Raw genomic sequence first — 7239 nt, 5'->3', positions numbered from 1 at the left:
TAAGTTATGTTAAATGCTTGTTTGCCTTCAGGTAAAAGTAGAAAGATATCCGGTGCATCCTGGTGAGCTCCGTTATGTCAGGGTAACTCGCCAGGTCCTCCTACGCAAGGCGGGGCTTTCGTTGCTGCCAGAGCGGTGCGTGAGCATCAACCTGGGTCAGCATTTGCTGTGCTTGTTGCATTCCTCCCTCAGAACAAACAAATGTGATCACAAGCTGTGTTAAACAGGTTGGACCAAACTTGGCAAAGCCTGTAAGAAACAGGTTCAAAAATGTTTTCCGACATCAGATACACATACACATACACACACAAACACACACACACACTCTCTCTCTCTCTCTCTCTCTCTCTCTCTCTCTCTCACACACACACACACACACACACACACACACACACACACACACACACACACACACACACACACACACACATACATACACACTTTAAAAAGGGCAATCAATGCGTTCAAGCACCATCTGTGAAGACGTTTTCAAATCAACCCGTGAGTGTCCTGAATATGATCTTGCCGCAATTCCAGCTTTACAATGAACTCTGCTTTTACGGGGAAATTCAAAAGCAACCCCTTATCTTCCACACAGGATGCGGTTGTATTGTGGGCAATATTGTATTAGAGTTCAGAGGGAACACAGGAATTATTATTTCCTAAGGGGGACTGCTCTGCCTTTAGTAGTTATGGAAAGAGGTTAGGAGACTCTCTTTCTCCATGTGTGGGTGTGTGTGTGGGGAGAGAGAGAGAGAGAGAGGGAGAGGCCAGAGGGCACGAGGACGCACAGCTGAAGAGGGAGCGAAAGGACTCCCGGGGGATGCGGAGATGGAGGCACGATAATTACATTCTGTGTCAGGGGATATATGCAGGAAATCAGATGAGTGGACGGGCCTGCATCCGAAATTACCTTTTGTTATCGAGGAACAGTGCCCATTTACTCTCTTCTGGGCTAGCTTTCTAAACCTTTCGGTGACCCCTGAAATCGCAAATTACCCATGTGCGTTAAAAATATGTATGATGGAAAAAGACAACAAAGGTGGAGTAGTGTATAGCCTATTAGAATAGAATAATAAAATAGGCCGTGGGTTTTCAGAACAAACAAGCACGGTGAAAAAACTACATTTCCCGACATTTAGTGAAATGAAAAGCACCTCGATTCCACTCAGGTCGTAGAGAACAGTTGGCAAACATGCTGACATAAACAGGATAGCATAAAGGAGGTGTGTGATTTAATGAGTCACTGTCGCCGCCAAAATTCACATCGATTCCAGAGCGGCATGCTCGGTCTTGCCGATACCAATTTCAGCACCTATGCTCTTGGACAGCGCCCGTTGGATACAGTATGGCATGTGTTTCGTTGGTTACGGCGCCGTTTTATTTACGTTTCCTTCAAGTGTTCCTTCCTCTATGAAACACAGAGAGCGAGAGAGGGGGGTGAGAGAGAGATGAACATAAACATATGTGCACACACACCTAATTTGCAGTATCACAATTTCCTAATAATGTTAGTGTGTTCTTCAGCTCTTCCACCAAATAATCAAGCTGTATTATGTGAACTGTGATTGAGGGACCAGAAATAAACAAAGCCGGAACTGCAATTTGGGGAAAGCTGTATTCACGTATTAAAGGAAGCCTTGGGGGAGCGCAGTCTGTGACCTCGTCTAGTCCCATGTGCATGTGTGAAAACCACTGGTGTGACTATATAATGTTAGTCAGGGAAGCCCATCGAGGCAATGCCCCAGAGCTTATCTCACCAGCCAGATGGTGAGAACAGACTATCCTTGAGCCAGCAATGGGCCGTACCGAGCACACATAGCGAGAATTAGCAAACGACGCCGTAGGAATATTCTCCCTGTTTTCCAGTCTTTATTAAGGGCATACGGAATAGAAAAGACCAGAGAGAGATGAAGAGGCAATCTCATTTGACTTCTCTGACAACCAGTTCCCTTCAGTGGGCGGTGGTACAGTGTGTTCAAGGCAGGATGGCCTCTGCGCCATTCGCGCTTGTTCATCCAGACAGTGATTCAGATGGTTTCTAATGGACTGAAGCGGCGCGTCGAAGGCTAGCCCACGGGCGTCACTAATATAGTCACCACGTTTGCACTTACGTACGGGTGGAGCAATATGCCGCAGCCGAGGCATAACTCACGATAAATTACACACCATATGGCTAACCGGCCCGTGGCAGTGGCGTGACCCACTCCTCTTTCTTGTCCCTCCCTCCCCCGTCTTCCGACATCTGGTTGGACGTGTCTGCCGTTATACGAAGACAGTATACATTTATAAGGGGTTGCGAAGCAGAAGACTATGGTCATTCATAATGTTTTGACTAATCACGTCATGTCTAATGAACATATAGGCGGTCAGTTCCCCTACATCTTGTTCTGTTCTGCAAGTGCCTATTGTGGTGTCGACTAGATCATCAGCTGGTGTGAATAATGTATCTCTTACCCGATGTTAATTAATGGCCTTTTATTTAAAAAATGTATCTACCATGGTAAAGATACCGATACAATAGAGGAAGACAATGCAATTAATCCAAATCCAAACGAATATGATATCGCCTCAGGCCTATGCAAAGTGCTTGTATGTTAGGTAGTGTAGAGATCTCACTTTCTGAATATATTCGATATTGTAAAATGTTTATAAAACATATAAGATATAGACTAGTATATAAAATAAAATAACTCTTCTGTAGTATATTCCAGGCAGTGGTATTATTGATCAGAAGGAAACGGACTTCTTTTTGGCATGTTTTGCCGTTTACGGAAAACACGCAGCAAATGAACATTCAGGATCTGTTAAGGTATGGGCAGGATGCAGGGATCTTATGCGCAGACATAGCGCACAGGCAAGGGTAGACATAATACGCCAATACACGAGAAAAACTACACCGGGGCATTACACATAAGACAGAATAAAATGGCAACAGAAATCTACACTGACATTAACACAGACAGGGAAACACGAGTACATTCTAAAATGGAACACTTAAAGGTATAGTATGTTGGATTCAGCGGCATCTAGCGGTGAGGCTGCAGATTGCAACCAACTGAATGCTCACTTTCCAAGCGTGTTTGAGAAACTATGGTGGCCGTCAGGTGCCATAAAAAACGTGAAAGCCCCCTCTAAAGCCAGTATTTTGGTTTGTCCAACATAGACATGAAACATGGCGGTAGAAACATGGCAGTGCAACTTGGTGGACCCCGAGGACCAGGACCCACTACCTAGGTGAACAATACACAAATAGCAAACACAGTTCCCCTGCTCGCTACAACATGTTATTGTCATGTCATTTCATCTTATGCATGTATCATCAAAATGAATTTGTTGGGCCATATAAATACATAAAACAGGTCCTCTCTTGACCATATCGTCAAGAGGGCATCACCAAAAACGATATGTTACCATATGACGGTGTTACAAAAGCAGCAGTAATTCTTTTCACTACATGCCTATATTGTTATTGTTGCTACTGCTCTGTCCATTGTTGATCATCTAACTCAATGCACATAATCATACATGATCTTACTGTTAAATGAGCACAACAGTGGCGAAGAAGAATTTATTAAGCCTCTTGATGTATAATGATGGTAATTAGTTTTATACCATATATTGAAGATTCAGTCTTAGGTTTGATCAGTCAGGATTCAGGTTTATTCTTGAAGAATGGCGGCCGACCATTTGTGAGACAGAGACTTTCAGATCCATCCTCTCTCACAGAACTTCACCTCAGCATATCTGACTTATTCCTTGAGGAACAGTCTGTTAAATACACTATATCTAAGGGGTGTCACCGTCTATTCAAATGGGCCATGCATGCAGGGTTCTTTGTCTCGACCTGGGGGGGGGGGGGGGGGAGAGTCTAGTATCACACCTCACTACCCAGGTCAGAGACAAAGAATATTCACCAAGCAAAGTCCACTCATGGCTAGTTAAATCCAAATAAAAGTAACAATTATGACTAGGTATAATATCATTGACTTATTGACTATGGCATATTCTTATGACCTATGCTGGTCCCTTCAATAACAGTAAATGAAGCACCTGATGCTGGGTTGAATCCTAGATGGTTTATGAGCTCATGGCTGCTGCATATCACTGTATGTGCATTCAGTAGCACACCATGCGTGTGTGTGTCTGTAACTCTCTCTCTCTTTCTCTGTCTCTCTGTATGTGTGTGTGTGTGTGTGTGTGTATGTGTGTGTGTGTGTGTGTGTGTGCGTGTGTGCGCACCGGCTCCCCTCAAGGCTGCGTTCTTTCCGCTCTACTCTTCTCCCTGTATACAAACAGCTGCATCTCCAGTCACCAGTCCGTCAAACTCCTCAAGTTCGCGGATGACACCACCCTTATTGGGCTCATCTCTGGTGGGGATGAGTCCGCTTACAGGTGGGAGATTGACCATCTTGTGACCTGGTGTGGCCAGAACAACCTGGAGCTAAATGCTCTGAAAACAGTGGAGATGGTTGTAGACTTTAGAAAGAACCCAGCCCCACCCACCCCCATCACCCTGAGAGACTCCCCAGTCGACACTGCGGAGTCCTTCCGCTTCCTGGGCACCATCATCTCCCAGGACCTCAAGTGGGAGCTGAACATCAGCTCCCTCACCAAAAGAGCTCAACAGAGGATGTACTTCCTGCGGCAGCTGAAGAAGTTCAACCTGCCAAAGGCAATGATGGGGCACTTCTACACCTGCATCATCGAGTCCATCCTCACCTCCTCCATCACCGTCTGGTACGCTGCTGCCACTGCCAATGAGGCGGGCAGGTAAGATTGTGGCCGATCCCTCCCACCCGGGTCACAAACTCTTTGAGGTTCTTCCCTCCGGCAGGAAGATGCGGTCCATCAGGACCAAAACCTCACGCCACAAAACCAGCTTCTCCCCGGCTGCAGTTGGCCTTATTAACAAGGCCCGGGACCCCCATCTGACCTGAACTCTTATCCCACCCCCACACCCCAAGTCTTTTTGGCAATAAATCCAATTCTGATTCTGATTCTGATTCTGGTGTGTTAAGCAGACATGACTAGTGTCATGCAGATTGAAGATCAAAAATGTGCCTGCAGTACATCTTCCAAATTGCTAAGACACAAACATTGTTATACTTGCGCAAAGATCTAGTCAACTTTTTTTCTTTTTTTTTAAAGGATCCATGTAGTATTGCCTCTTGTTAATAAAATAAAAATGTGCTTTCAACAATGCAAGAGACTAGTACAATTTAAATTATGTTCATGACGGTCTCTGGCCACAAGAGGGCATTGTTGCTTTATAAGAAAATGGGGTTTCCTCTCTTCGGTTCTACTTCTGAGCTTAAGGAAGTAAAGTAAAACTTTAACCAGCTATTTAACAAATGGAGAAATGTATTTTAAATGTCCTACAAACAGACACTGTACGCACAGAAGACTGAGATATGAAATACGTTTTATTTATTTATTATTTTAATTTTTTTAAATATTATTGTTGCCGAAGCCCTCTGTGTAAAGACAATACACATTTGTGAAGAGCATTTGAGCAACATAACAGCTTTAACCTCTGATATAAGATGAGGCGAACACTCCTTTGAGCAACAGAAAAATGTGTCTATGGACCTCAAAATATTAAGGCATATTCATCGTGGTTGAACATATGGTGCCTTACGGAAATTTCTACCACATAAAAGGGTATATGCTGTAAATAAGAGTTCTATGGTTTTTGTATTTACATATCTCCATTTATTGTATTCCACTATTGAATTATTTTCCTCCCATTCTTGAACCTGCTGTGAGATGATCACTGGAGGTTCAGGGAGGGGTCACTGGACGTTTTATGCCATGTGGAAGGAAAGGGATCTCCAGGCTCCCCTGCTGTTTGTCCCCTCTACCACTGCCATCAGAGCACTGTATGTGAGGTCATGGTAAACCCACTGACCCCCTGCATCCTTCTCTTACTGAGGGGGGCCATCACTGCATTTACATTTACATTTACATTTAGTCATTTAGCAGACGCTTTTGTCCAAAGCGACGTACAAGGGAGAGAATATTCAAGCTACGAGCAATAGAACCTGGTGTAACAATAAATAAATACTACTTTACATCAGAAATATAACAAAATGAAATAAAAAGAAAGAAAGAGTGCAGAAGTGTAACTGCTGTAATTGCAAGTCACGCACTAGTCGAAGTGCCAGTTAGGACGGGAAGTGCTCTCTGAAGAGTTGGGTCTTCACCACTGCCATCAGAGCACTGTATGTGAGGTCATGGTAAACCCACTGACCCCCTGCATCCTTCTCTTACTGAGGGGGGGCCATTACTGGAAGAGGATAAAGGAAGGAGAGGAAAAAAAACGAGTGGTCAATGGAGAGACACAACGAGATTAAGGTTAACTTTCCTGGAAGCTCATACGATACATCCTCGCATTTAAAATCCCCACTGGAGAAAGAAGCTGGGGGGATGGTTGATGCTAATTACTGCTAATATCTTTGTTTGGGTTCAAATCTGCCTCGACATACAACCCAGCTGCAGGCAATTGATACATTTAGGGAAATAAACATATGTACTTTGGACATCAACATCCACGTTAACTTCCAGGAGTAATTAAAACAGATGGAAATCCATTCACTTACACATCCATGTAGAATTTTCAGTCTATTATTTACATACAAGCAAGGCTGTTAGATGTTACATAGGATTTGTAAGGAATTCTCTCACAAAAGAAAGAGACAGATGCTTCTCTCAAAGGCTACAACTACGGATACAGGAGCAAGTCGTGCCAACATTTGCTGGCTCACCAGTCTATTGCACGCACATATACAATATGCCCACGTCCACAATTAAAGCTTTGTGTGGACGGACAATGGCCTGAACCTCCACTACATGGGAAACTGCTTTACAGTTCCCAAGCACAGCGGGCCGAATTTTAATTGGCAATGATCACTACTACTGTCATTTCTTTCCTTGTACTTTCTGCTGTTCTCAGTGTCCCCGGTTCACACATTCTTATCACATACAACAAGCTACAATCGGAAATATTTCCCCACAGTGGTCATTTGCCTATTGTGTGGCCCACACTCTTGTTGCACACTCTCAAGTTTGAAGGATGCCTCCGGTTCCCATGGAAGCATTTGAGGGCTCTCATTCTTTTCCCAGCGTGCTTTTCTTCCTTACAAAAAGCCCCCACCCTCAATCCCCCTCCCCACCCCTCCCCTCCCCTCCGCAAAATGTGGGCAGACTCTTTCAGGCGCTTGGCTTGGACATCATCTG

The sequence above is a fragment of the Clupea harengus genome, chromosome 15 (assembly GCF_900700415.2).
Source record: "Clupea harengus chromosome 15, Ch_v2.0.2, whole genome shotgun sequence".
NCBI classification, from domain to species: Eukaryota; Metazoa; Chordata; class Actinopteri; order Clupeiformes; family Clupeidae; genus Clupea; species Clupea harengus.
The sequence above is the reverse complement of the archived record's forward strand: the minus strand, read 5'-3'. Positions refer to the sequence as shown.